The following is a 27,391-nucleotide window of genomic DNA, read 5'->3' as shown; positions in this document are numbered from 1 at the left end:
AACTGAGCTACGCCCCCAAGCACAACCAAACTGCGCTGTTCTCCATTCTTTACTACTCTTATGTGCACGGACACGATGGTTGGTTGGTTTGCAGGGCTGAAGGGAACAGAGTACAAAGGCGCGGACGCGTTCATATACACAAGAGTTCCAAGTAGTTTCGATGCTCTGGTATTACGACTGCAAATTCCGTCCGTTTTTAACGTCTTAAATTGAAGGGGCAGTCACAAGTTGCTCTGTTTTCACTCCATGTCGACAATCACACAGCACCTGAGGTAACAAGCACATCTGAAGCCCCATTGTGCACTCGACTGTTCATGCCAACTCACTGCCTCGCACTTTACTACTGTGTACCACTCTTGTCGTCCAACTGCAAAAGACTGGGCCACAACAAGTTTCCGCGTCTCCATTGCACTGCGCAAACTACGAAACGCTCCCCAAACATGGCACTCACCCATGCAGACGACTTTTCCGACTTTACACGACGCTCACGCTAGTGACAGCCTTATTTAGAGCTTGACGTCGCGCCCAAGCGAGTGAGCACATTTCGCCTACGGCTTAGGCCGCCCACCTAGTGTGGCTGCTCGGTGTCTGCAGGCAGCGAGGGGCTGCAAGCTTCCCGTATTCGCGCCTATGTCACCTCTGCTTGCTTGTCAGAGACAGAGTATCGCAAAACATACAACTCACTCCATGAATTGATTGCTACGGCATCTGTCATCAGCAGTCACAACTAGCAACACCAGTAGCAGCCGACTGCACGTAAAGAATTGGAATGTGCAGTGGGATTTTTGTGAATTCGGCGCAAGGCTGATCTTTCCGACATACGTTTGAGAATCTTATGGGAACACGTGTACTGTTTCTAAATTAAGTGTAGTGGTGGGAGGAGGGTACTTCCTGCGCATTACAGCACGCTTGCCAATTGTGGCTGCTAATCGTTCGCTCGTATCTGCCTTGACACATTTTCTGGCTGTGAATTATTCCACTTGCATGGCAGTGTGCGCATGTTGGTGTGTTAAAAATTCTGGAGGCGCTGGGTATCGATCCCAGTACCTCTCGCATGCTAAGCGAGCGCTCTACCATCTGAGCTACGCCCCCTGCTGACGAACTGCGCTACATACAGCCATATCAATTGCACAGACCCTTGCACTCCAATTATTCCGCAGACAAACACTACTCTCAATGTGTCTGTGAGGGTGTCTTTCAGGTTTCCTGGATTCTGTATCGAATCGTAGTCGGCCAAAATCAAAGTGGCACGCACGACGTCGAAAATAGCGTTCGGCCAACGCTCTGAGGTAGACGAAAGTGTTGTTCACTCTCTAGACTTCACTGAGGTTAGGCCGTTTTACCTAAGGCAGATTTGCACTCGATGACACCTCGACAACAGCCGGTCCTCACATTTACGTCTTGCTCTCCTTACGTCAGTATACGAGTCTGTGACGCTGGCTTTGCAACATCTTGCGTGCCTTTAGGCTCGCCGCGACCAACACTTGCCACGAACTGACCACAAAACATGGAGGCGCCGGGGCTTGAACCTGGGACCTTTCACATGCAAAGCGAACGCTCTACCAACTGAGCTACGCCCCCAAGCACAACCAAACTGCGCTGTTCTCCATTCTTTACTACTCTTATGTGCACGGACACGATGGTTGGTTGGTTTGCAGGGCTGAAGGGAACAGAGTACAAAGGCGCGGACGCGTTCATATACACAAGAGTTCCAAGTAGTTTCGATGCTCTGGTATTACGACTGCAAATTCCGTCCGTTTTTAACGTCTTAAATTGAAGGGGCAGTCACAAGTTGCTCTGTTTTCACTCCATGTCGACAATCACACAGCACCTGAGGTAACAAGCACATCTGAAGCCCCATTGTGCACTCGACTGTTCATGCCAACTCACTGCCTCGCACTTTACTACTGTGTACCACTCTTGTCGTCCAACTGCAAAAGACTGGGCCACAACAAGTTTCCGCGTCTCCATTGCACTGCGCAAACTACGAAACGCTCCCCAAACATGGCACTCACCCATGCAGACGACTTTTCCGACTTTACACGACGCTCACGCAACGCTCACGCTAGTGACAGCCTTATTTAGAGCTTGACGTCGCGCCCAAGCGAGTGAGCACATTTCGCCTACGGCTTAGGCCGCCCACCTAGTGTGGCTGCTCGGTGTCTGCAGGCAGCGAGGGGCTGCAAGCTTCCCGTATTCGCGCCTATGTCACCTCTGCTTGCTTGTCAGAGACAGAGTATCGCAAAACATACAACTCACTCCATGAATTGATTGCTACGGCATCTGTCATCAGCAGTCACAACTAGCAACACCAGTAGCAGCCGACTGCACGTAAAGAATTGGAATGTGCAGTGGGATTTTTGTGAATTCGGCGCAAGGCTGATCTTTCCGACATACGTTTGAGAATCTTATGGGAACACGTGTACTGTTTCTAAATTAAGTGTAGTGGTGGGAGGAGGGTACTTCCTGCGCATTACAGCACGCTTGCCAATTGTGGCTGCTAATCGTTCGCTCGTATCTGCCTTGACACATTTTCTGGCTGTGAATTATTCCACTTGCATGGCAGTGTGCGCATGTTGGTGTGTTAAAAATTCTGGAGGCGCTGGGTATCGATCCCAGTACCTCTCGCATGCTAAGCGAGCGCTCTACCATCTGAGCTACGCCCCCTGCTGACGAACTGCGCTACATACAGCCATATCAATTGCACAGACCCTTGCACTCCAATTATTCCGCAGACAAACACTACTCTCAATGTGTCTGTGAGGGTGTCTTTCAGGTTTCCTGGATTCTGTATCGAATCGTAGTCGGCCAAAATCAAAGTGGCACGCACGACGTCGAAAATAGCGTTCGGCCAACGCTCTGAGGTAGACGAAAGTGTTGTTCACTCTCTAGACTTCACTGAGGTTAGGCCGTTTTACCTAAGGCAGATTTGCACTCGATGACACCTCGACAACAGCCGGTCCTCACATTTACGTCTTGCTCTCCTTACGTCAGTATACGAGTCTGTGACGCTGGCTTTGCAACATCTTGCGTGCCTTTAGGCTCGCCGCGACCAACACTTGCCACGAACTGACCACAAAACATGGAGGCGCCGGGGCTTGAACCTGGGACCTTTCACATGCAAAGCGAACGCTCTACCAACTGAGCTACGCCCCCAAGCACAACCAAACTGCGCTGTTCTCCATTCTTTACTACTCTTATGTGCACGGACACGATGGTTGGTTGGTTTGCAGGGCTGAAGGGAACAGAGTACAAAGGCGCGGACGCGTTCATATACACAAGAGTTCCAAGTAGTTTCGATGCTCTGGTATTACGACTGCAAATTCCGTCCGTTTTTAACGTCTTAAATTGAAGGGGCAGTCACAAGTTGCTCTGTTTTCACTCCATGTCGACAATCACACAGCACCTGAGGTAACAAGCACATCTGAAGCCCCATTGTGCACTCGACTGTTCATGCCAACTCACTGCCTCGCACTTTACTACTGTGTACCACTCTTGTCGTCCAACTGCAAAAGACTGGGCCACAACAAGTTTCCGCGTCTCCATTGCACTGCGCAAACTACGAAACGCTCCCCAAACATGGCACTCACCCATGCAGACGACTTTTCCGACTTTACACGACGCTCACGCAACGCTCACGCTAGTGACAGCCTTATTTAGAGCTTGACGTCGCGCCCAAGCGAGTGAGCACATTTCGCCTACGGCTTAGGCCGCCCACCTAGTGTGGCTGCTCGGTGTCTGCAGGCAGCGAGGGGCTGCAAGCTTCCCGTATTCGCGCCTATGTCACCTCTGCTTGCTTGTCAGAGACAGAGTATCGCAAAACATACAACTCACTCCATGAATTGATTGCTACGGCATCTGTCATCAGCAGTCACAACTAGCAACACCAGTAGCAGCCGACTGCACGTAAAGAATTGGAATGTGCAGTGGGATTTTTGTGAATTCGGCGCAAGGCTGATCTTTCCGACATACGTTTGAGAATCTTATGGGAACACGTGTACTGTTTCTAAATTAAGTGTAGTGGTGGGAGGAGGGTACTTCCTGCGCATTACAGCACGCTTGCCAATTGTGGCTGCTAATCGTTCGCTCGTATCTGCCTTGACACATTTTCTGGCTGTGAATTATTCCACTTGCATGGCAGTGTGCGCATGTTGGTGTGTTAAAAATTCTGGAGGCGCTGGGTATCGATCCCAGTACCTCTCGCATGCTAAGCGAGCGCTCTACCATCTGAGCTACGCCCCCTGCTGACGAACTGCGCTACATACAGCCATATCAATTGCACAGACCCTTGCACTCCAATTATTCCGCAGACAAACACTACTCTCAATGTGTCTGTGAGGGTGTCTTTCAGGTTTCCTGGATTCTGTATCGAATCGTAGTCGGCCAAAATCAAAGTGGCACGCACGACGTCGAAAATAGCGTTCGGCCAACGCTCTGAGGTAGACGAAAGTGTTGTTCACTCTCTAGACTTCACTGAGGTTAGGCCGTTTTACCTAAGGCAGATTTGCACTCGATGACACCTCGACAACAGCCGGTCCTCACATTTACGTCTTGCTCTCCTTACGTCAGTATACGAGTCTGTGACGCTGGCTTTGCAACATCTTGCGTGCCTTTAGGCTCGCCGCGACCAACACTTGCCACGAACTGACCACAAAACATGGAGGCGCCGGGGCTTGAACCTGGGACCTTTCACATGCAAAGCGAACGCTCTACCAACTGAGCTACGCCCCCAAGCACAACCAAACTGCGCTGTTCTCCATTCTTTACTACTCTTATGTGCACGGACACGATGGTTGGTTGGTTTGCAGGGCTGAAGGGAACAGAGTACAAAGGCGCGGACGCGTTCATATACACAAGAGTTCCAAGTAGTTTCGATGCTCTGGTATTACGACTGCAAATTCCGTCCGTTTTTAACGTCTTAAATTGAAGGGGCAGTCACAAGTTGCTCTGTTTTCACTCCATGTCGACAATCACACAGCACCTGAGGTAACAAGCACATCTGAAGCCCCATTGTGCACTCGACTGTTCATGCCAACTCACTGCCTCGCACTTTACTACTGTGTACCACTCTTGTCGTCCAACTGCAAAAGACTGGGCCACAACAAGTTTCCGCGTCTCCATTGCACTGCGCAAACTACGAAACGCTCCCCAAACATGGCACTCACCCATGCAGACGACTTTTCCGACTTTACACGACGCTCACGCTAGTGACAGCCTTATTTAGAGCTTGACGTCGCGCCCAAGCGAGTGAGCACATTTCGCCTACGGCTTAGGCCGCCCACCTAGTGTGGCTGCTCGGTGTCTGCAGGCAGCGAGGGGCTGCAAGCTTCCCGTATTCGCGCCTATGTCACCTCTGCTTGCTTGTCAGAGACAGAGTATCGCAAAACATACAACTCACTCCATGAATTGATTGCTACGGCATCTGTCATCAGCAGTCACAACTAGCAACACCAGTAGCAGCCGACTGCACGTAAAGAATTGGAATGTGCAGTGGGATTTTTGTGAATTCGGCGCAAGGCTGATCTTTCCGACATACGTTTGAGAATCTTATGGGAACACGTGTACTGTTTCTAAATTAAGTGTAGTGGTGGGAGGAGGGTACTTCCTGCGCATTACAGCACGCTTGCCAATTGTGGCTGCTAATCGTTCGCTCGTATCTGCCTTGACACATTTTCTGGCTGTGAATTATTCCACTTGCATGGCAGTGTGCGCATGTTGGTGTGTTAAAAATTCTGGAGGCGCTGGGTATCGATCCCAGTACCTCTCGCATGCTAAGCGAGCGCTCTACCATCTGAGCTACGCCCCCTGCTGACGAACTGCGCTACATACAGCCATATCAATTGCACAGACCCTTGCACTCCAATTATTCCGCAGACAAACACTACTCTCAATGTGTCTGTGAGGGTGTCTTTCAGGTTTCCTGGATTCTGTATCGAATCGTAGTCGGCCAAAATCAAAGTGGCACGCACGACGTCGAAAATAGCGTTCGGCCAACGCTCTGAGGTAGACGAAAGTGTTGTTCACTCTCTAGACTTCACTGAGGTTAGGCCGTTTTACCTAAGGCAGATTTGCACTCGATGACACCTCGACAACAGCCGGTCCTCACATTTACGTCTTGCTCTCCTTACGTCAGTATACGAGTCTGTGACGCTGGCTTTGCAACATCTTGCGTGCCTTTAGGCTCGCCGCGACCAACACTTGCCACGAACTGACCACAAAACATGGAGGCGCCGGGGCTTGAACCTGGGACCTTTCACATGCAAAGCGAACGCTCTACCAACTGAGCTACGCCCCCAAGCACAACCAAACTGCGCTGTTCTCCATTCTTTACTACTCTTATGTGCACGGACACGATGGTTGGTTGGTTTGCAGGGCTGAAGGGAACAGAGTACAAAGGCGCGGACGCGTTCATATACACAAGAGTTCCAAGTAGTTTCGATGCTCTGGTATTACGACTGCAAATTCCGTCCGTTTTTAACGTCTTAAATTGAAGGGGCAGTCACAAGTTGCTCTGTTTTCACTCCATGTCGACAATCACACAGCACCTGAGGTAACAAGCACATCTGAAGCCCCATTGTGCACTCGACTGTTCATGCCAACTCACTGCCTCGCACTTTACTACTGTGTACCACTCTTGTCGTCCAACTGCAAAAGACTGGGCCACAACAAGTTTCCGCGTCTCCATTGCACTGCGCAAACTACGAAACGCTCCCCAAACATGGCACTCACCCATGCAGACGACTTTTCCGACTTTACACGACGCTCACGCTAGTGACAGCCTTATTTAGAGCTTGACGTCGCGCCCAAGCGAGTGAGCACATTTCGCCTACGGCTTAGGCCGCCCACCTAGTGTGGCTGCTCGGTGTCTGCAGGCAGCGAGGGGCTGCAAGCTTCCCGTATTCGCGCCTATGTCACCTCTGCTTGCTTGTCAGAGACAGAGTATCGCAAAACATACAACTCACTCCATGAATTGATTGCTACGGCATCTGTCATCAGCAGTCACAACTAGCAACACCAGTAGCAGCCGACTGCACGTAAAGAATTGGAATGTGCAGTGGGATTTTTGTGAATTCGGCGCAAGGCTGATCTTTCCGACATACGTTTGAGAATCTTATGGGAACACGTGTACTGTTTCTAAATTAAGTGTAGTGGTGGGAGGAGGGTACTTCCTGCGCATTACAGCACGCTTGCCAATTGTGGCTGCTAATCGTTCGCTCGTATCTGCCTTGACACATTTTCTGGCTGTGAATTATTCCACTTGCATGGCAGTGTGCGCATGTTGGTGTGTTAAAAATTCTGGAGGCGCTGGGTATCGATCCCAGTACCTCTCGCATGCTAAGCGAGCGCTCTACCATCTGAGCTACGCCCCCTGCTGACGAACTGCGCTACATACAGCCATATCAATTGCACAGACCCTTGCACTCCAATTATTCCGCAGACAAACACTACTCTCAATGTGTCTGTGAGGGTGTCTTTCAGGTTTCCTGGATTCTGTATCGAATCGTAGTCGGCCAAAATCAAAGTGGCACGCACGACGTCGAAAATAGCGTTCGGCCAACGCTCTGAGGTAGACGAAAGTGTTGTTCACTCTCTAGACTTCACTGAGGTTAGGCCGTTTTACCTAAGGCAGATTTGCACTCGATGACACCTCGACAACAGCCGGTCCTCACATTTACGTCTTGCTCTCCTTACGTCAGTATACGAGTCTGTGACGCTGGCTTTGCAACATCTTGCGTGCCTTTAGGCTCGCCGCGACCAACACTTGCCACGAACTGACCACAAAACATGGAGGCGCCGGGGCTTGAACCTGGGACCTTTCACATGCAAAGCGAACGCTCTACCAACTGAGCTACGCCCCCAAGCACAACCAAACTGCGCTGTTCTCCATTCTTTACTACTCTTATGTGCACGGACACGATGGTTGGTTGGTTTGCAGGGCTGAAGGGAACAGAGTACAAAGGCGCGGACGCGTTCATATACACAAGAGTTCCAAGTAGTTTCGATGCTCTGGTATTACGACTGCAAATTCCGTCCGTTTTTAACGTCTTAAATTGAAGGGGCAGTCACAAGTTGCTCTGTTTTCACTCCATGTCGACAATCACACAGCACCTGAGGTAACAAGCACATCTGAAGCCCCATTGTGCACTCGACTGTTCATGCCAACTCACTGCCTCGCACTTTACTACTGTGTACCACTCTTGTCGTCCAACTGCAAAAGACTGGGCCACAACAAGTTTCCGCGTCTCCATTGCACTGCGCAAACTACGAAACGCTCCCCAAACATGGCACTCACCCATGCAGACGACTTTTCCGACTTTACACGACGCTCACGCAACGCTCACGCTAGTGACAGCCTTATTTAGAGCTTGACGTCGCGCCCAAGCGAGTGAGCACATTTCGCCTACGGCTTAGGCCGCCCACCTAGTGTGGCTGCTCGGTGTCTGCAGGCAGCGAGGGGCTGCAAGCTTCCCGTATTCGCGCCTATGTCACCTCTGCTTGCTTGTCAGAGACAGAGTATCGCAAAACATACAACTCACTCCATGAATTGATTGCTACGGCATCTGTCATCAGCAGTCACAACTAGCAACACCAGTAGCAGCCGACTGCACGTAAAGAATTGGAATGTGCAGTGGGATTTTTGTGAATTCGGCGCAAGGCTGATCTTTCCGACATACGTTTGAGAATCTTATGGGAACACGTGTACTGTTTCTAAATTAAGTGTAGTGGTGGGAGGAGGGTACTTCCTGCGCATTACAGCACGCTTGCCAATTGTGGCTGCTAATCGTTCGCTCGTATCTGCCTTGACACATTTTCTGGCTGTGAATTATTCCACTTGCATGGCAGTGTGCGCATGTTGGTGTGTTAAAAATTCTGGAGGCGCTGGGTATCGATCCCAGTACCTCTCGCATGCTAAGCGAGCGCTCTACCATCTGAGCTACGCCCCCTGCTGACGAACTGCGCTACATACAGCCATATCAATTGCACAGACCCTTGCACTCCAATTATTCCGCAGACAAACACTACTCTCAATGTGTCTGTGAGGGTGTCTTTCAGGTTTCCTGGATTCTGTATCGAATCGTAGTCGGCCAAAATCAAAGTGGCACGCACGACGTCGAAAATAGCGTTCGGCCAACGCTCTGAGGTAGACGAAAGTGTTGTTCACTCTCTAGACTTCACTGAGGTTAGGCCGTTTTACCTAAGGCAGATTTGCACTCGATGACACCTCGACAACAGCCGGTCCTCACATTTACGTCTTGCTCTCCTTACGTCAGTATACGAGTCTGTGACGCTGGCTTTGCAACATCTTGCGTGCCTTTAGGCTCGCCGCGACCAACACTTGCCACGAACTGACCACAAAACATGGAGGCGCCGGGGCTTGAACCTGGGACCTTTCACATGCAAAGCGAACGCTCTACCAACTGAGCTACGCCCCCAAGCACAACCAAACTGCGCTGTTCTCCATTCTTTACTACTCTTATGTGCACGGACACGATGGTTGGTTGGTTTGCAGGGCTGAAGGGAACAGAGTACAAAGGCGCGGACGCGTTCATATACACAAGAGTTCCAAGTAGTTTCGATGCTCTGGTATTACGACTGCAAATTCCGTCCGTTTTTAACGTCTTAAATTGAAGGGGCAGTCACAAGTTGCTCTGTTTTCACTCCATGTCGACAATCACACAGCACCTGAGGTAACAAGCACATCTGAAGCCCCATTGTGCACTCGACTGTTCATGCCAACTCACTGCCTCGCACTTTACTACTGTGTACCACTCTTGTCGTCCAACTGCAAAAGACTGGGCCACAACAAGTTTCCGCGTCTCCATTGCACTGCGCAAACTACGAAACGCTCCCCAAACATGGCACTCACCCATGCAGACGACTTTTCCGACTTTACACGACGCTCACGCAACGCTCACGCTAGTGACAGCCTTATTTAGAGCTTGACGTCGCGCCCAAGCGAGTGAGCACATTTCGCCTACGGCTTAGGCCGCCCACCTAGTGTGGCTGCTCGGTGTCTGCAGGCAGCGAGGGGCTGCAAGCTTCCCGTATTCGCGCCTATGTCACCTCTGCTTGCTTGTCAGAGACAGAGTATCGCAAAACATACAACTCACTCCATGAATTGATTGCTACGGCATCTGTCATCAGCAGTCACAACTAGCAACACCAGTAGCAGCCGACTGCACGTAAAGAATTGGAATGTGCAGTGGGATTTTTGTGAATTCGGCGCAAGGCTGATCTTTCCGACATACGTTTGAGAATCTTATGGGAACACGTGTACTGTTTCTAAATTAAGTGTAGTGGTGGGAGGAGGGTACTTCCTGCGCATTACAGCACGCTTGCCAATTGTGGCTGCTAATCGTTCGCTCGTATCTGCCTTGACACATTTTCTGGCTGTGAATTATTCCACTTGCATGGCAGTGTGCGCATGTTGGTGTGTTAAAAATTCTGGAGGCGCTGGGTATCGATCCCAGTACCTCTCGCATGCTAAGCGAGCGCTCTACCATCTGAGCTACGCCCCCTGCTGACGAACTGCGCTACATACAGCCATATCAATTGCACAGACCCTTGCACTCCAATTATTCCGCAGACAAACACTACTCTCAATGTGTCTGTGAGGGTGTCTTTCAGGTTTCCTGGATTCTGTATCGAATCGTAGTCGGCCAAAATCAAAGTGGCACGCACGACGTCGAAAATAGCGTTCGGCCAACGCTCTGAGGTAGACGAAAGTGTTGTTCACTCTCTAGACTTCACTGAGGTTAGGCCGTTTTACCTAAGGCAGATTTGCACTCGATGACACCTCGACAACAGCCGGTCCTCACATTTACGTCTTGCTCTCCTTACGTCAGTATACGAGTCTGTGACGCTGGCTTTGCAACATCTTGCGTGCCTTTAGGCTCGCCGCGACCAACACTTGCCACGAACTGACCACAAAACATGGAGGCGCCGGGGCTTGAACCCGGGACCTTTCACATGCAAAGCGAACGCTCTACCAACTGAGCTACGCCCCCAAGCACAACCAAACAGCGCTGTTCTCCATTCTTTACTACTCTTATGTGCACGGACACGATGGTTGGTTGGTTTGCAGGGCTGAAGGGAACAGAGTACAAAGGCGCGGACGCGTTCATATACACAAGAGTTCCAAGTAGTTTCGATGCTCTGGTATTACGACTGCAAATTCCGTCCGTTTTTAACGTCTTAAATTGAAGGGGCAGTCACAAGTTGCTCTGTTTTCACTCCATGTCGACAATCACACAGCACCTGAGGTAACAAGCACATCTGAAGCCCCATTGTGCACTCGACTGTTCATGCCAACTCACTGCCTCGCACTTTACTACTGTGTACCACTCTTGTCGTCCAACTGCAAAAGACTGGGCCACAACAAGTTTCCGCGTCTCCATTGCACTGCGCAAACTACGAAACGCTCCCCAAACATGGCACTCACCCATGCAGACGACTTTTCCGACTTTACACGACGCTCACGCAACGCTCACGCTAGTGACAGCCTTATTTAGAGCTTGACGTCGCGCCCAAGCGAGTGAGCACATTTCGCCGACGGCTTAGGCCGCCCACCTAGTGTGGCTGCTCGGTGTCTGCAGGCAGCGAGGGGCTGCAAGCTTCCCGTATTCGCGCCTATGTCACCTCTGCTTGCTTGTCAGAGACAGAGTATCGCAAAACATACAACTCACTCCATGAATTGATTGCTACGGCATCTGTCATCAGCAGTCACAACTAGCAACACCAGTAGCAGCCGACTGCACGTAAAGAATTGGAATGTGCAGTGGGATTTTTGTGAATTCGGCGCAAGGCTGATCTTTCCGACATACGTTTGAGAATCTTATGGGAACACGTGTACTGTTTCTAAATTAAGTGTAGTGGTGGGAGGAGGGTACTTCCTGCGCATTACAGCACGCTTGCCAATTGTGGCTGCTAATCGTTCGCTCGTATCTGCCTTGACACATTTTCTGGCTGTGAATTATTCCACTTGCATGGCAGTGTGCGCATGTTGGTGTGTTAAAAATTCTGGAGGCGCTGGGTATCGATCCCAGTACCTCTCGCATGCTAAGCGAGCGCTCTACCATCTGAGCTACGCCCCCTGCTGACGAACTGCGCTACATACAGCCATATCAATTGCACAGACCCTTGCACTCCAATTATTCCGCAGACAAACACTACTCTCAATGTGTCTGTGAGGGTGTCTTTCAGGTTTCCTGGATTCTGTATCGAATCGTAGTCGGCCAAAATCAAAGTGGCACGCACGACGTCGAAAATAGCGTTCGGCCAACGCTCTGAGGTAGACGAAAGTGTTGTTCACTCTCTAGACTTCACTGAGGTTAGGCCGTTTTACCTAAGGCAGATTTGCACTCGATGACACCTCGACAACAGCCGGTCCTCACATTTACGTCTTGCTCTCCTTACGTCAGTATACGAGTCTGTGACGCTGGCTTTGCAACATCTTGCGTGCCTTTAGGCTCGCCGCGACCAACACTTGCCACGAACTGACCACAAAACATGGAGGCGCCGGGGCTTGAACCCGGGACCTTTCACATGCAAAGCGAACGCTCTACCAACTGAGCTACGCCCCCAAGCACAACCAAACTGCGCTGTTCTCCATTCTTTACTACTCTTATGTGCACGGACACGATGGTTGGTTGGTTTGCAGGGCTGAAGGGAACAGAGTACAAAGGCGCGGACGCGTTCATATACACAAGAGTTCCAAGTAGTTTCGATGCTCTGGTATTACGACTGCAAATTCCGTCCGTTTTTAACGTCTTAAATTGAAGGGGCAGTCACAAGTTGCTCTGTTTTCACTCCATGTCGACAATCACACAGCACCTGAGGTAACAAGCACATCTGAAGCCCCATTGTGCACTCGACTGTTCATGCCAACTCACTGCCTCGCACTTTACTACTGTGTACCACTCTTGTCGTCCAACTGCAAAAGACTGGGCCACAACAAGTTTCCGCGTCTCCATTGCACTGCGCAAACTACGAAACGCTCCCCAAACATGGCACTCACCCATGCAGACGACTTTTCCGACTTTACACGACGCTCACGCAACGCTCACGCTAGTGACAGCCTTATTTAGAGCTTGACGTCGCGCCCAAGCGAGTGAGCACATTTCGCCTACGGCTTAGGCCGCCCACCTAGTGTGGCTGCTCGGTGTCTGCAGGCAGCGAGGGGCTGCAAGCTTCCCGTATTCGCGCCTATGTCACCTCTGCTTGCTTGTCAGAGACAGAGTATCGCAAAACATACAACTCACTCCATGAATTGATTGCTACGGCATCTGTCATCAGCAGTCACAACTAGCAACACCAGTAGCAGCCGACTGCACGTAAAGAATTGGAATGTGCAGTGGGATTTTTGTGAATTCGGCGCAAGGCTGATCTTTCCGACATACGTTTGAGAATCTTATGGGAACACGTGTACTGTTTCTAAATTAAGTGTAGTGGTGGGAGGAGGGTACTTCCTGCGCATTACAGCACGCTTGCCAATTGTGGCTGCTAATCGTTCGCTCGTATCTGCCTTGACACATTTTCTGGCTGTGAATTATTCCACTTGCATGGCAGTGTGCGCATGTTGGTGTGTTAAAAATTCTGGAGGCGCTGGGTATCGATCCCAGTACCTCTCGCATGCTAAGCGAGCGCTCTACCATCTGAGCTACGCCCCCTGCTGACGAACTGCGCTACATACAGCCATATCAATTGCACAGACCCTTGCACTCCAATTATTCCGCAGACAAACACTACTCTCAATGTGTCTGTGAGGGTGTCTTTCAGGTTTCCTGGATTCTGTATCGAATCGTAGTCGGCCAAAATCAAAGTGGCACGCACGACGTCGAAAATAGCGTTCGGCCAACGCTCTGAGGTAGACGAAAGTGTTGTTCACTCTCTAGACTTCACTGAGGTTAGGCCGTTTTACCTAAGGCAGATTTGCACTCGATGACACCTCGACAACAGCCGGTCCTCACATTTACGTCTTGCTCTCCTTACGTCAGTATACGAGTCTGTGACGCTGGCTTTGCAACATCTTGCGTGCCTTTAGGCTCGCCGCGACCAACACTTGCCACGAACTGACCACAAAACATGGAGGCGCCGGGGCTTGAACCCGGGACCTTTCACATGCAAAGCGAACGCTCTACCAACTGAGCTACGCCCCCAAGCACAACCAAACTGCGCTGTTCTCCATTCTTTACTACTCTTATGTGCACGGACACGATGGTTGGTTGGTTTGCAGGGCTGAAGGGAACAGAGTACAAAGGCGCGGACGCGTTCATATACACAAGAGTTCCAAGTAGTTTCGATGCTCTGGTATTACGACTGCAAATTCCGTCCGTTTTTAACGTCTTAAATTGAAGGGGCAGTCACAAGTTGCTCTGTTTTCACTCCATGTCGACAATCACACAGCACCTGAGGTAACAAGCACATCTGAAGCCCCATTGTGCACTCGACTGTTCATGCCAACTCACTGCCTCGCACTTTACTACTGTGTACCACTCTTGTCGTCCAACTGCAAAAGACTGGGCCACAACAAGTTTCCGCGTCTCCATTGCACTGCGCAAACTACGAAACGCTCCCCAAACATGGCACTCACCCATGCAGACGACTTTTCCGACTTTACACGACGCTCACGCAACGCTCACGCTAGTGACAGCCTTATTTAGAGCTTGACGTCGCGCCCAAGCGAGTGAGCACATTTCGCCGACGGCTTAGGCCGCCCACCTAGTGTGGCTGCTCGGTGTCTGCAGGCAGCGAGGGGCTGCAAGCTTCCCGTATTCGCGCCTATGTCACCTCTGCTTGCTTGTCAGAGACAGAGTATCGCAAAACATACAACTCACTCCATGAATTGATTGCTACGGCATCTGTCATCAGCAGTCACAACTAGCAACACCAGTAGCAGCCGACTGCACGTAAAGAATTGGAATGTGCAGTGGGATTTTTGTGAATTCGGCGCAAGGCTGATCTTTCCGACATACGTTTGAGAATCTTATGGGAACACGTGTACTGTTTCTAAATTAAGTGTAGTGGTGGGAGGAGGGTACTTCCTGCGCATTACAGCACGCTTGCCAATTGTGGCTGCTAATCGTTCGCTCGTATCTGCCTTGACACATTTTCTGGCTGTGAATTATTCCACTTGCATGGCAGTGTGCGCATGTTGGTGTGTTAAAAATTCTGGAGGCGCTGGGTATCGATCCCAGTACCTCTCGCATGCTAAGCGAGCGCTCTACCATCTGAGCTACGCCCCCTGCTGACGAACTGCGCTACATACAGCCATATCAATTGCACAGACCCTTGCACTCCAATTATTCCGCAGACAAACACTACTCTCAATGTGTCTGTGAGGGTGTCTTTCAGGTTTCCTGGATTCTGTATCGAATCGTAGTCGGCCAAAATCAAAGTGGCACGCACGACGTCGAAAATAGCGTTCGGCCAACGCTCTGAGGTAGACGAAAGTGTTGTTCACTCTCTAGACTTCACTGAGGTTAGGCCGTTTTACCTAAGGCAGATTTGCACTCGATGACACCTCGACAACAGCCGGTCCTCACATTTACGTCTTGCTCTCCTTACGTCAGTATACGAGTCTGTGACGCTGGCTTTGCAACATCTTGCGTGCCTTTAGGCTCGCCGCGACCAACACTTGCCACGAACTGACCACAAAACATGGAGGCGCCGGGGCTTGAACCCGGGACCTTTCACATGCAAAGCGAACGCTCTACCAACTGAGCTACGCCCCCAAGCACAACCAAACTGCGCTGTTCTCCATTCTTTACTACTCTTATGTGCACGGACACGATGGTTGGTTGGTTTGCAGGGCTGAAGGGAACAGAGTACAAAGGCGCGGACGCGTTCATATACACAAGAGTTCCAAGTAGTTTCGATGCTCTGGTATTACGACTGCAAATTCCGTCCGTTTTTAACGTCTTAAATTGAAGGGGCAGTCACAAGTTGCTCTGTTTTCACTCCATGTCGACAATCACACAGCACCTGAGGTAACAAGCACATCTGAAGCCCCATTGTGCACTCGACTGTTCATGCCAACTCACTGCCTCGCACTTTACTACTGTGTACCACTCTTGTCGTCCAACTGCAAAAGACTGGGCCACAACAAGTTTCCGCGTCTCCATTGCACTGCGCAAACTACGAAACGCTCCCCAAACATGGCACTCACCCATGCAGACGACTTTTCCGACTTTACACGACGCTCACGCAACGCTCACGCTAGTGACAGCCTTATTTAGAGCTTGACGTCGCGCCCAAGCGAGTGAGCACATTTCGCCTACGGCTTAGGCCGCCCACCTAGTGTGGCTGCTCGGTGTCTGCAGGCAGCGAGGGGCTGCAAGCTTCCCGTATTCGCGCCTATGTCACCTCTGCTTGCTTGTCAGAGACAGAGTATCGCAAAACATACAACTCACTCCATGAATTGATTGCTACGGCATCTGTCATCAGCAGTCACAACTAGCAACACCAGTAGCAGCCGACTGCACGTAAAGAATTGGAATGTGCAGTGGGATTTTTGTGAATTCGGCGCAAGGCTGATCTTTCCGACATACGTTTGAGAATCTTATGGGAACACGTGTACTGTTTCTAAATTAAGTGTAGTGGTGGGAGGAGGGTACTTCCTGCGCATTACAGCACGCTTGCCAATTGTGGCTGCTAATCGTTCGCTCGTATCTGCCTTGACACATTTTCTGGCTGTGAATTATTCCACTTGCATGGCAGTGTGCGCATGTTGGTGTGTTAAAAATTCTGGAGGCGCTGGGTATCGATCCCAGTACCTCTCGCATGCTAAGCGAGCGCTCTACCATCTGAGCTACGCCCCCTGCTGACGAACTGCGCTACATACAGCCATATCAATTGCACAGACCCTTGCACTCCAATTATTCCGCAGACAAACACTACTCTCAATGTGTCTGTGAGGGTGTCTTTCAGGTTTCCTGGATTCTGTATCGAATCGTAGTCGGCCAAAATCAAAGTGGCACGCACGACGTCGAAAATAGCGTTCGGCCAACGCTCTGAGGTAGACGAAAGTGTTGTTCACTCTCTAGACTTCACTGAGGTTAGGCCGTTTTACCTAAGGCAGATTTGCACTCGATGACACCTCGACAACAGCCGGTCCTCACATTTACGTCTTGCTCTCCTTACGTCAGTATACGAGTCTGTGACGCTGGCTTTGCAACATCTTGCGTGCCTTTAGGCTCGCCGCGACCAACACTTGCCACGAACTGACCACAAAACATGGAGGCGCCGGGGCTTGAACCCGGGACCTTTCACATGCAAAGCGAACGCTCTACCAACTGAGCTACGCCCCCAAGCACAACCAAACTGCGCTGTTCTCCATTCTTTACTACTCTTATGTGCACGGACACGATGGTTGGTTGGTTTGCAGGGCTGAAGGGAACAGAGTACAAAGGCGCGGACGCGTTCATATACACAAGAGTTCCAAGTAGTTTCGATGCTCTGGTATTACGACTGCAAATTCCGTCCGTTTTTAACGTCTTAAATTGAAGGGGCAGTCACAAGTTGCTCTGTTTTCACTCCATGTCGACAATCACACAGCACCTGAGGTAACAAGCACATCTGAAGCCCCATTGTGCACTCGACTGTTCATGCCAACTCACTGCCTCGCACTTTACTACTGTGTACCACTCTTGTCGTCCAACTGCAAAAGACTGGGCCACAACAAGTTTCCGCGTCTCCATTGCACTGCGCAAACTACGAAACGCTCCCCAAACATGGCACTCACCCATGCAGACGACTTTTCCGACTTTACACGACGCTCACGCAACGCTCACGCTAGTGACAGCCTTATTTAGAGCTTGACGTCGCGCCCAAGCGAGTGAGCACATTTCGCCGACGGCTTAGGCCGCCCACCTAGTGTGGCTGCTCGGTGTCTGCAGGCAGCGAGGGGCTGCAAGCTTCCCGTATTCGCGCCTATGTCACCTCTGCTTGCTTGTCAGAGACAGAGTATCGCAAAACATACAACTCACTCCATGAATTGATTGCTACGGCATCTGTCATCAGCAGTCACAACTAGCAACACCAGTAGCAGCCGACTGCACGTAAAGAATTGGAATGTGCAGTGGGATTTTTGTGAATTCGGCGCAAGGCTGATCTTTCCGACATACGTTTGAGAATCTTATGGGAACACGTGTACTGTTTCTAAATTAAGTGTAGTGGTGGGAGGAGGGTACTTCCTGCGCATTACAGCACGCTTGCCAATTGTGGCTGCTAATCGTTCGCTCGTATCTGCCTTGACACATTTTCTGGCTGTGAATTATTCCACTTGCATGGCAGTGTGCGCATGTTGGTGTGTTAAAAATTCTGGAGGCGCTGGGTATCGATCCCAGTACCTCTCGCATGCTAAGCGAGCGCTCTACCATCTGAGCTACGCCCCCTGCTGACGAACTGCGCTACATACAGCCATATCAATTGCACAGACCCTTGCACTCCAATTATTCCGCAGACAAACACTACTCTCAATGTGTCTGTGAGGGTGTCTTTCAGGTTTCCTGGATTCTGTATCGAATCGTAGTCGGCCAAAATCAAAGTGGCACGCACGACGTCGAAAATAGCGTTCGGCCAACGCTCTGAGGTAGACGAAAGTGTTGTTCACTCTCTAGACTTCACTGAGGTTAGGCCGTTTTACCTAAGGCAGATTTGCACTCGATGACACCTCGACAACAGCCGGTCCTCACATTTACGTCTTGCTCTCCTTACGTCAGTATACGAGTCTGTGACGCTGGCTTTGCAACATCTTGCGTGCCTTTAGGCTCGCCGCGACCAACACTTGCCACGAACTGACCACAAAACATGGAGGCGCCGGGGCTTGAACCCGGGACCTTTCACATGCAAAGCGAACGCTCTACCAACTGAGCTACGCCCCCAAGCACAACCAAACTGCGCTGTTCTCCATTCTTTACTACTCTTATGTGCACGGACACGATGGTTGGTTGGTTTGCAGGGCTGAAGGGAACAGAGTACAAAGGCGCGGACGCGTTCATATACACAAGAGTTCCAAGTAGTTTCGATGCTCTGGTATTACGACTGCAAATTCCGTCCGTTTTTAACGTCTTAAATTGAAGGGGCAGTCACAAGTTGCTCTGTTTTCACTCCATGTCGACAATCACACAGCACCTGAGGTAACAAGCACATCTGAAGCCCCATTGTGCACTCGACTGTTCATGCCAACTCACTGCCTCGCACTTTACTACTGTGTACCACTCTTGTCGTCCAACTGCAAAAGACTGGGCCACAACAAGTTTCCGCGTCTCCATTGCACTGCGCAAACTACGAAACGCTCCCCAAACATGGCACTCACCCATGCAGACGACTTTTCCGACTTTACACGACGCTCACGCAACGCTCACGCTAGTGACAGCCTTATTTAGAGCTTGACGTCGCGCCCAAGCGAGTGAGCACATTTCGCCGACGGCTTAGGCCGCCCACCTAGTGTGGCTGCTCGGTGTCTGCAGGCAGCGAGGGGCTGCAAGCTTCCCGTATTCGCGCCTATGTCACCTCTGCTTGCTTGTCAGAGACAGAGTATCGCAAAACATACAACTCACTCCATGAATTGATTGCTACGGCATCTGTCATCAGCAGTCACAACTAGCAACACCAGTAGCAGCCGACTGCACGTAAAGAATTGGAATGTGCAGTGGGATTTTTGTGAATTCGGCGCAAGGCTGATCTTTCCGACATACGTTTGAGAATCTTATGGGAACACGTGTACTGTTTCTAAATTAAGTGTAGTGGTGGGAGGAGGGTACTTCCTGCGCATTACAGCACGCTTGCCAATTGTGGCTGCTAATCGTTCGCTCGTATCTGCCTTGACACATTTTCTGGCTGTGAATTATTCCACTTGCATGGCAGTGTGCGCATGTTGGTGTGTTAAAAATTCTGGAGGCGCTGGGTATCGATCCCAGTACCTCTCGCATGCTAAGCGAGCGCTCTACCATCTGAGCTACGCCCCCTGCTGACGAACTGCGCTACATACAGCCATATCAATTGCACAGACCCTTGCACTCCAATTATTCCGCAGACAAACACTACTCTCAATGTGTCTGTGAGGGTGTCTTTCAGGTTTCCTGGATTCTGTATCGAATCGTAGTCGGCCAAAATCAAAGTGGCACGCACGACGTCGAAAATAGCGTTCGGCCAACGCTCTGAGGTAGACGAAAGTGTTGTTCACTCTCTAGACTTCACTGAGGTTAGGCCGTTTTACCTAAGGCAGATTTGCACTCGATGACACCTCGACAACAGCCGGTCCTCACATTTACGTCTTGCTCTCCTTACGTCAGTATACGAGTCTGTGACGCTGGCTTTGCAACATCTTGCGTGCCTTTAGGCTCGCCGCGACCAACACTTGCCACGAACTGACCACAAAACATGGAGGCGCCGGGGCTTGAACCCGGGACCTTTCACATGCAAAGCGAACGCTCTACCAACTGAGCTACGCCCCCAAGCACAACCAAACTGCGCTGTTCTCCATTCTTTACTACTCTTATGTGCACGGACACGATGGTTGGTTGGTTTGCAGGGCTGAAGGGAACAGAGTACAAAGGCGCGGACGCGTTCATATACACAAGAGTTCCAAGTAGTTTCGATGCTCTGGTATTACGACTGCAAATTCCGTCCGTTTTTAACGTCTTAAATTGAAGGGGCAGTCACAAGTTGCTCTGTTTTCACTCCATGTCGACAATCACACAGCACCTGAGGTAACAAGCACATCTGAAGCCCCATTGTGCACTCGACTGTTCATGCCAACTCACTGCCTCGCACTTTACTACTGTGTACCACTCTTGTCGTCCAACTGCAAAAGACTGGGCCACAACAAGTTTCCGCGTCTCCATTGCACTGCGCAAACTACGAAACGCTCCCCAAACATGGCACTCACCCATGCAGACGACTTTTCCGACTTTACACGACGCTCACGCAACGCTCACGCTAGTGACAGCCTTATTTAGAGCTTGACGTCGCGCCCAAGCGAGTGAGCACATTTCGCCGACGGCTTAGGCCGCCCACCTAGTGTGGCTGCTCGGTGTCTGCAGGCAGCGAGGGGCTGCAAGCTTCCCGTATTCGCGCCTATGTCACCTCTGCTTGCTTGTCAGAGACAGAGTATCGCAAAACATACAACTCACTCCATGAATTGATTGCTACGGCATCTGTCATCAGCAGTCACAACTAGCAACACCAGTAGCAGCCGACTGCACGTAAAGAATTGGAATGTGCAGTGGGATTTTTGTGAATTCGGCGCAAGGCTGATCTTTCCGACATACGTTTGAGAATCTTATGGGAACACGTGTACTGTTTCTAAATTAAGTGTAGTGGTGGGAGGAGGGTACTTCCTGCGCATTACAGCACGCTTGCCAATTGTGGCTGCTAATCGTTCGCTCGTATCTGCCTTGACACATTTTCTGGCTGTGAATTATTCCACTTGCATGGCAGTGTGCGCATGTTGGTGTGTTAAAAATTCTGGAGGCGCTGGGTATCGATCCCAGTACCTCTCGCATGCTAAGCGAGCGCTCTACCATCTGAGCTACGCCCCCTGCTGACGAACTGCGCTACATACAGCCATATCAATTGCACAGACCCTTGCACTCCAATTATTCCGCAGACAAACACTACTCTCAATGTGTCTGTGAGGGTGTCTTTCAGGTTTCCTGGATTCTGTATCGAATCGTAGTCGGCCAAAATCAAAGTGGCACGCACGACGTCGAAAATAGCGTTCGGCCAACGCTCTGAGGTAGACGAAAGTGTTGTTCACTCTCTAGACTTCACTGAGGTTAGGCCGTTTTACCTAAGGCAGATTTGCACTCGATGACACCTCGACAACAGCCGGTCCTCACATTTACGTCTTGCTCTCCTTACGTCAGTATACGAGTCTGTGACGCTGGCTTTGCAACATCTTGCGTGCCTTTAGGCTCGCCGCGACAACACTTGCCACGAACTGACCACAAAACATGGAGGCGCCGGGGCTTGAACCCGGGACCTTTCACATGCAAAGCGAACGCTCTACCAACTGAGCTACGCCCCCAAGCACAACCAAACTGCGCTGTTCTCCATTCTTTACTACTCTTATGTGCACGGACACGATGGTTGGTTGGTTTGCAGGGCTGAAGGAACAGAGTACAAAGGCGCGGACGCGTTCATATACACAAGAGTTCCAAGTAGTTTCGATGCTCTGGTATTACGACTGCAAATTCCGTCCGTTTTTAACGTCTTAAATTGAAGGGGCAGTCACAAGTTGCTCTGTTTTCACTCCATGTCGACAATCACACAGCACCTGAGGTAACAAGCACATCTGAAGCCCCATTGTGCACTCGACTGTTCATGCCAACTCACTGCCTCGCACTTTACTACTGTGTACCACTCTTGTCGTCCAACTGCAAAAGACTGGGCCACAACAAGTTTCCGCGTCTCCATTGCACTGCGCAAACTACGAAACGCTCCCCAAACATGGCACTCACCCATGCAGACGACTTTTCCGACTTTACACGACGCTCACGCAACGCTCACGCTAGTGACAGCCTTATTTAGAGCTTGACGTCGCGCCCAAGCGAGTGAGCACATTTCGCCGACGGCTTAGGCCGCCCACCTAGTGTGGCTGCTCGGTGTCTGCAGGCAGCGAGGGGCTGCAAGCTTCCCGTATTCGCGCCTATGTCACCTCTGCTTGCTTGTCAGAGACAGAGTATCGCAAAACATACAACTCACTCCATGAATTGATTGCTACGGCATCTGTCATCAGCAGTCACAACTAGCAACACCAGTAGCAGCCGACTGCACGTAAAGAATTGGAATGTGCAGTGGGATTTTTGTGAATTCGGCGCAAGGCTGATCTTTCCGACATACGTTTGAGAATCTTATGGGAACACGTGTACTGTTTCTAAATTAAGTGTAGTGGTGGGAGGAGGGTACTTCCTGCGCATTACAGCACGCTTGCCAATTGTGGCTGCTAATCGTTCGCTCGTATCTGCCTTGACACATTTTCTGGCTGTGAATTATTCCACTTGCATGGCAGTGTGCGCATGTTGGTGTGTTAAAAATTCTGGAGGCGCTGGGTATCGATCCCAGTACCTCTCGCATGCTAAGCGAGCGCTCTACCATCTGAGCTACGCCCCCTGCTGACGAACTGCGCTACATACAGCCATATCAATTGCACAGACCCTTGCACTCCAATTATTCCGCAGACAAACACTACTCTCAATGTGTCTGTGAGGGTGTCTTTCAGGTTTCCTGGATTCTGTATCGAATCGTAGTCGGCCAAAATCAAAGTGGCACGCACGACGTCGAAAATAGCGTTCGGCCAACGCTCTGAGGTAGACGAAAGTGTTGTTCACTCTCTAGACTTCACTGAGGTTAGGCCGTTTTACCTAAGGCAGATTTGCACTCGATGACACCTCGACAACAGCCGGTCCTCACATTTACGTCTTGCTCTCCTTACGTCAGTATACGAGTCTGTGACGCTGGCTTTGCAACATCTTGCGTGCCTTTAGGCTCGCCGCGACCAACACTTGCCACGAACTGACCACAAAACATGGAGGCGCCGGGTGGCTTGAACCCGGGACCTTTCACATGCAAAGCGAACGCTCTACCAACTGAGCTACGCCCCCAAGCACAACCAAACTGCGCTGTTCTCCATTCTTTACTACTCTTATGTGCACGGACACGATGGTTGGTTGGTTTGCAGGGCTGAAGGGAACAGAGTACAAAGGCGCGGACGCGTTCATATACACAAGAGTTCCAAGTAGTTTCGATGCTCTGGTATTACGACTGCAAATTCCGTCCGTTTTTAACGTCTTAAATTGAAGGGGCAGTCACAAGTTGCTCTGTTTTCACTCCATGTCGACAATCACACAGCACCTGAGGTAACAAGCACATCTGAAGCCCCATTGTGCACTCGACTGTTCATGCCAACTCACTGCCTCGCACTTTACTACTGTGTACCACTCTTGTCGTCCAACTGCAAAAGACTGGGCCACAACAAGTTTCCGCGTCTCCATTGCACTGCGCAAACTACGAAACGCTCCCCAAACATGGCACTCACCCATGCAGACGACTTTTCCGACTTTACACGACGCTCACGCAACGCTCACGCTAGTGACAGCCTTATTTAGAGCTTGACGTCGCGCCCAAGCGAGTGAGCACATTTCGCCGACGGCTTAGGCCGCCCACCTAGTGTGGCTGCTCGGTGTCTGCAGGCAGCGAGGGGCTGCAAGCTTCCCGTATTCGCGCCTATGTCACCTCTGCTTGCTTGTCAGAGACAGAGTATCGCAAAACATACAACTCACTCCATGAATTGATTGCTACGGCATCTGTCATCAGCAGTCACAACTAGCAACACCAGTAGCAGCCGACTGCACGTAAAGAATTGGAATGTGCAGTGGGATTTTTGTGAATTCGGCGCAAGGCTGATCTTTCCGACATACGTTTGAGAATCTTATGGGAACACGTGTACTGTTTCTAAATTAAGTGTAGTGGTGGGAGGAGGGTACTTCCTGCGCATTACAGCACGCTTGCCAATTGTGGCTGCTAATCGTTCGCTCGTATCTGCCTTGACACATTTTCTGGCTGTGAATTATTCCACTTGCATGGCAGTGTGCGCATGTTGGTGTGTTAAAAATTCTGGAGGCGCTGGGTATCGATCCCAGTACCTCTCGCATGCTAAGCGAGCGCTCTACCATCTGAGCTACGCCCCCTGCTGACGAACTGCGCTACATACAGCCATATCAATTGCACAGACCCTTGCACTCCAATTATTCCGCAGACAAACACTACTCTCAATGTGTCTGTGAGGGTGTCTTTCAGGTTTCCTGGATTCTGTATCGAATCGTAGTCGGCCAAAATCAAAGTGGCACGCACGACGTCGAAAATAGCGTTCGGCCAACGCTCTGAGGTAGACGAAAGTGTTGTTCACTCTCTAGACTTCACTGAGGTTAGGCCGTTTTACCTAAGGCAGATTTGCACTCGATGACACCTCGACAACAGCCGGTCCTCACATTTACGTCTTGCTCTCCTTACGTCAGTATACGAGTCTGTGACGCTGGCTTTGCAACATCTTGCGTGCCTTTAGGCTCGCCGCGACCAACACTTGCCACGAACTGACCACAAAACATGGAGGCGCCGGGGCTTGAACCCGGGACCTTTCACATGCAAAGCGAACGCTCTACCAACTGAGCTACGCCCCCAAGCACAACCAAACTGCGCTGTTCTCCATTCTTTACTACTCTTATGTGCACGGACACGATGGTTGGTTGGTTTGCAGGGCTGAAGGGAACAGAGTACAAAGGCGCGGACGCGTTCATATACACAAGAGTTCCAAGTAGTTTCGATGCTCTGGTATTACGACTGCAAATTCCGTCCGTTTTTAACGTCTTAAATTGAAGGGGCAGTCACAAGTTGCTCTGTTTTCACTCCATGTCGACAATCACACAGCACCTGAGGTAACAAGCACATCTGAAGCCCCATTGTGCACTCGACTGTTCATGCCAACTCACTGCCTCGCACTTTACTACTGTGTACCACTCTTGTCGTCCAACTGCAAAAGACTGGCCACAACAAGTTTCCGCGTCTCCATTGCACTGCGCAAACTACGAAACGCTCCCCAAACATGGCACTCACCCATGCAGACGACTTTTCCGACTTTACACGACGCTCACGCAACGCTCACGCTAGTGACAGCCTTATTTAGAGCTTGACGTCGCGCCCAAGCGAGTGAGCACATTTCGCCGACGGCTTAGGCCGCCCACCTAGTGTGGCTGCTCGGTGTCTGCAGGCAGCGAGGGGCTGCAAGCTTCCCGTATTCGCGCCTATGTCACCTCTGCTTGCTTGTCAGAGACAGAGTATCGCAAAACATACAACTCACTCCATGAATTGATTGCTACGGCATCTGTCATCAGCAGTCACAACTAGCAACACCAGTAGCAGCCGACTGCACGTAAAGAATTGGAATGTGCAGTGGGATTTTTGTGAATTCGGCGCAAGGCTGATCTTTCCGACATACGTTTGAGAATCTTATGGGAACACGTGTACTGTTTCTAAATTAAGTGTAGTGGTGGGAGGAGGGTACTTCCTGCGCATTACAGCACGCTTGCCAATTGTGGCTGCTAATCGTTCGCTCGTATCTGCCTTGACACATTTTCTGGCTGTGAATTATTCCACTTGCATGGCAGTGTGCGCATGTTGGTGTGTTAAAAATTCTGGAGGCGCTGGGTATCGATCCCAGTACCTCTCGCATGCTAAGCGAGCGCTCTACCATCTGAGCTACGCCCCCTGCTGACGAACTGCGCTACATACAGCCATATCAATTGCACAGACCCTTGCACTCCAATTATTCCGCAGACAAACACTACTCTCAATGTGTCTGTGAGGGTGTCTTTCAGGTTTCCTGGATTCTGTATCGAATCGTAGTCGGCCAAAATCAAAGTGGCACGCACGACGTCGAAAATAGCGTTCGGCCAACGCTCTGAGGTAGACGAAAGTGTTGTTCACTCTCTAGACTTCACTGAGGTTAGGCCGTTTTACCTAAGGCAGATTTGCACTCGATGACACCTCGACAACAGCCGGTCCTCACATTTACGTCTTGCTCTCCTTACGTCAGTATACGAGTCTGTGACGCTGGCTTTGCAACATCTTGCGTGCCTTTAGGCTCGCCGCGACCAACACTTGCCACGAACTGACCACAAAACATGGAGGCGCCGGGGCTTGAACCCGGGACCTTTCACATGCAAAGCGAACGCTCTACCAACTGAGCTACGCCCCCAAGCACAACCAAACTGCGCTGTTCTCCATTCTTTACTACTCTTATGTGCACGGACACGATGGTTGGTTGGTTTGCAGGGCTGAAGGGAACAGAGTACAAAGGCGCGGACGCGTTCATATACACAAGAGTTCCAAGTAGTTTCGATGCTCTGGTATTACGACTGCAAATTCCGTCCGTTTTTAACGTCTTAAATTGAAGGGGCAGTCACAAGTTGCTCTGTTTTCACTCCATGTCGACAATCACACAGCACCTGAGGTAACAAGCACATCTGAAGCCCCATTGTGCACTCGACTGTTCATGCCAACTCACTGCCTCGCACTTTACTACTGTGTACCACTCTTGTCGTCCAACTGCAAAAGACTGGGCCACAACAAGTTTCCGCGTCTCCATTGCACTGCGCAAACTACGAAACGCTCCCCAAACATGGCACTCACCCATGCAGACGACTTTTCCGACTTTACACGACGCTCACGCTAGTGACAGCCTTATTTAGAGCTTGACGTCGCGCCCAAGCGAGTGAGCACATTTCGCCGACGGCTTAGGCCGCCCACCTAGTGTGGCTGCTCGGTGTCTGCAGGCAGCGAGGGGCTGCAAGCTTCCCGTATTCGCGCCTATGTCACCTCTGCTTGCTTG

General features: G+C 50.8%; 34 non-coding genes across 34 annotated transcripts; all 34 read right to left on the bottom strand.

Annotated features, from left to right (window-relative positions):
• Positions 1-1,019: 1,019 nt before the first annotated feature.
• Trnaa-agc (transfer RNA alanine (anticodon AGC)) lies at positions 1,020-1,092 on the bottom strand. The gene has a single exon. It is a non-coding gene; the product is annotated as a tRNA-Ala (tRNA).
• Positions 1,093-1,508: 416 nt separating this feature from the next.
• Trnaa-ugc (transfer RNA alanine (anticodon UGC)) lies at positions 1,509-1,581 on the bottom strand. Its single transcript has one exon. It is a non-coding gene; the product is annotated as a tRNA-Ala (tRNA).
• A 1,013-nt stretch (positions 1,582-2,594) lies between these two features.
• Trnaa-agc (transfer RNA alanine (anticodon AGC)) lies at positions 2,595-2,667 on the bottom strand. The gene has a single exon. It is a non-coding gene; the product is annotated as a tRNA-Ala (tRNA).
• Positions 2,668-3,083: 416 nt separating this feature from the next.
• On the bottom strand, positions 3,084-3,156 carry Trnaa-ugc (transfer RNA alanine (anticodon UGC)). Its single transcript has one exon. It is a non-coding gene; the product is annotated as a tRNA-Ala (tRNA).
• A 1,013-nt stretch (positions 3,157-4,169) lies between these two features.
• Trnaa-agc (transfer RNA alanine (anticodon AGC)) lies at positions 4,170-4,242 on the bottom strand. Its single transcript has one exon. It is a non-coding gene; the product is annotated as a tRNA-Ala (tRNA).
• Positions 4,243-4,658: 416 nt separating this feature from the next.
• Trnaa-ugc (transfer RNA alanine (anticodon UGC)) lies at positions 4,659-4,731 on the bottom strand. Its single transcript has one exon. It is a non-coding gene; the product is annotated as a tRNA-Ala (tRNA).
• A 1,002-nt stretch (positions 4,732-5,733) lies between these two features.
• Trnaa-agc (transfer RNA alanine (anticodon AGC)) lies at positions 5,734-5,806 on the bottom strand. The gene has a single exon. It is a non-coding gene; the product is annotated as a tRNA-Ala (tRNA).
• Positions 5,807-6,222: 416 nt separating this feature from the next.
• Trnaa-ugc (transfer RNA alanine (anticodon UGC)) lies at positions 6,223-6,295 on the bottom strand. The gene has a single exon. It is a non-coding gene; the product is annotated as a tRNA-Ala (tRNA).
• A 1,002-nt stretch (positions 6,296-7,297) lies between these two features.
• On the bottom strand, positions 7,298-7,370 carry Trnaa-agc (transfer RNA alanine (anticodon AGC)). The gene has a single exon. It is a non-coding gene; the product is annotated as a tRNA-Ala (tRNA).
• A 416-nt stretch (positions 7,371-7,786) lies between these two features.
• Trnaa-ugc (transfer RNA alanine (anticodon UGC)) lies at positions 7,787-7,859 on the bottom strand. The gene has a single exon. It is a non-coding gene; the product is annotated as a tRNA-Ala (tRNA).
• A 1,013-nt stretch (positions 7,860-8,872) lies between these two features.
• Positions 8,873-8,945, bottom strand: Trnaa-agc (transfer RNA alanine (anticodon AGC)). Its single transcript has one exon. It is a non-coding gene; the product is annotated as a tRNA-Ala (tRNA).
• Positions 8,946-9,361: 416 nt separating this feature from the next.
• Trnaa-ugc (transfer RNA alanine (anticodon UGC)) lies at positions 9,362-9,434 on the bottom strand. Its single transcript has one exon. It is a non-coding gene; the product is annotated as a tRNA-Ala (tRNA).
• Positions 9,435-10,447: 1,013 nt separating this feature from the next.
• On the bottom strand, positions 10,448-10,520 carry Trnaa-agc (transfer RNA alanine (anticodon AGC)). Its single transcript has one exon. It is a non-coding gene; the product is annotated as a tRNA-Ala (tRNA).
• Positions 10,521-10,936: 416 nt separating this feature from the next.
• On the bottom strand, positions 10,937-11,009 carry Trnaa-ugc (transfer RNA alanine (anticodon UGC)). The gene has a single exon. It is a non-coding gene; the product is annotated as a tRNA-Ala (tRNA).
• Positions 11,010-12,022: 1,013 nt separating this feature from the next.
• On the bottom strand, positions 12,023-12,095 carry Trnaa-agc (transfer RNA alanine (anticodon AGC)). Its single transcript has one exon. It is a non-coding gene; the product is annotated as a tRNA-Ala (tRNA).
• Positions 12,096-12,511: 416 nt separating this feature from the next.
• Positions 12,512-12,584, bottom strand: Trnaa-ugc (transfer RNA alanine (anticodon UGC)). The gene has a single exon. It is a non-coding gene; the product is annotated as a tRNA-Ala (tRNA).
• A 1,013-nt stretch (positions 12,585-13,597) lies between these two features.
• Positions 13,598-13,670, bottom strand: Trnaa-agc (transfer RNA alanine (anticodon AGC)). Its single transcript has one exon. It is a non-coding gene; the product is annotated as a tRNA-Ala (tRNA).
• Positions 13,671-14,086: 416 nt separating this feature from the next.
• Trnaa-ugc (transfer RNA alanine (anticodon UGC)) lies at positions 14,087-14,159 on the bottom strand. The gene has a single exon. It is a non-coding gene; the product is annotated as a tRNA-Ala (tRNA).
• Positions 14,160-15,172: 1,013 nt separating this feature from the next.
• On the bottom strand, positions 15,173-15,245 carry Trnaa-agc (transfer RNA alanine (anticodon AGC)). Its single transcript has one exon. It is a non-coding gene; the product is annotated as a tRNA-Ala (tRNA).
• Positions 15,246-15,661: 416 nt separating this feature from the next.
• Positions 15,662-15,734, bottom strand: Trnaa-ugc (transfer RNA alanine (anticodon UGC)). Its single transcript has one exon. It is a non-coding gene; the product is annotated as a tRNA-Ala (tRNA).
• Positions 15,735-16,747: 1,013 nt separating this feature from the next.
• On the bottom strand, positions 16,748-16,820 carry Trnaa-agc (transfer RNA alanine (anticodon AGC)). The gene has a single exon. It is a non-coding gene; the product is annotated as a tRNA-Ala (tRNA).
• Positions 16,821-17,236: 416 nt separating this feature from the next.
• Positions 17,237-17,309, bottom strand: Trnaa-ugc (transfer RNA alanine (anticodon UGC)). The gene has a single exon. It is a non-coding gene; the product is annotated as a tRNA-Ala (tRNA).
• A 1,013-nt stretch (positions 17,310-18,322) lies between these two features.
• Trnaa-agc (transfer RNA alanine (anticodon AGC)) lies at positions 18,323-18,395 on the bottom strand. The gene has a single exon. It is a non-coding gene; the product is annotated as a tRNA-Ala (tRNA).
• Positions 18,396-18,811: 416 nt separating this feature from the next.
• On the bottom strand, positions 18,812-18,884 carry Trnaa-ugc (transfer RNA alanine (anticodon UGC)). Its single transcript has one exon. It is a non-coding gene; the product is annotated as a tRNA-Ala (tRNA).
• Positions 18,885-19,897: 1,013 nt separating this feature from the next.
• Positions 19,898-19,970, bottom strand: Trnaa-agc (transfer RNA alanine (anticodon AGC)). Its single transcript has one exon. It is a non-coding gene; the product is annotated as a tRNA-Ala (tRNA).
• A 416-nt stretch (positions 19,971-20,386) lies between these two features.
• On the bottom strand, positions 20,387-20,459 carry Trnaa-ugc (transfer RNA alanine (anticodon UGC)). Its single transcript has one exon. It is a non-coding gene; the product is annotated as a tRNA-Ala (tRNA).
• A 1,013-nt stretch (positions 20,460-21,472) lies between these two features.
• On the bottom strand, positions 21,473-21,545 carry Trnaa-agc (transfer RNA alanine (anticodon AGC)). The gene has a single exon. It is a non-coding gene; the product is annotated as a tRNA-Ala (tRNA).
• Positions 21,546-21,960: 415 nt separating this feature from the next.
• On the bottom strand, positions 21,961-22,033 carry Trnaa-ugc (transfer RNA alanine (anticodon UGC)). The gene has a single exon. It is a non-coding gene; the product is annotated as a tRNA-Ala (tRNA).
• Positions 22,034-23,045: 1,012 nt separating this feature from the next.
• On the bottom strand, positions 23,046-23,118 carry Trnaa-agc (transfer RNA alanine (anticodon AGC)). The gene has a single exon. It is a non-coding gene; the product is annotated as a tRNA-Ala (tRNA).
• Positions 23,119-23,534: 416 nt separating this feature from the next.
• Trnaa-ugc (transfer RNA alanine (anticodon UGC)) lies at positions 23,535-23,609 on the bottom strand. Its single transcript has one exon. It is a non-coding gene; the product is annotated as a tRNA-Ala (tRNA).
• Positions 23,610-24,622: 1,013 nt separating this feature from the next.
• On the bottom strand, positions 24,623-24,695 carry Trnaa-agc (transfer RNA alanine (anticodon AGC)). Its single transcript has one exon. It is a non-coding gene; the product is annotated as a tRNA-Ala (tRNA).
• A 416-nt stretch (positions 24,696-25,111) lies between these two features.
• Positions 25,112-25,184, bottom strand: Trnaa-ugc (transfer RNA alanine (anticodon UGC)). Its single transcript has one exon. It is a non-coding gene; the product is annotated as a tRNA-Ala (tRNA).
• Positions 25,185-26,196: 1,012 nt separating this feature from the next.
• Trnaa-agc (transfer RNA alanine (anticodon AGC)) lies at positions 26,197-26,269 on the bottom strand. Its single transcript has one exon. It is a non-coding gene; the product is annotated as a tRNA-Ala (tRNA).
• Positions 26,270-26,685: 416 nt separating this feature from the next.
• Positions 26,686-26,758, bottom strand: Trnaa-ugc (transfer RNA alanine (anticodon UGC)). The gene has a single exon. It is a non-coding gene; the product is annotated as a tRNA-Ala (tRNA).
• Between the last annotated feature and the right edge of the window lie 633 nt (positions 26,759-27,391).

Source organism: Schistocerca serialis, unplaced genomic scaffold, assembly GCF_023864345.2.
Source record: "Schistocerca serialis cubense isolate TAMUIC-IGC-003099 unplaced genomic scaffold, iqSchSeri2.2 HiC_scaffold_906, whole genome shotgun sequence".
Lineage (NCBI taxonomy): Eukaryota > Metazoa > Arthropoda > Insecta > Orthoptera > Acrididae > Schistocerca > Schistocerca serialis.
Note: the sequence above shows the minus strand (reverse complement) of the source record. Positions and strands in the feature narration are given on the sequence as shown.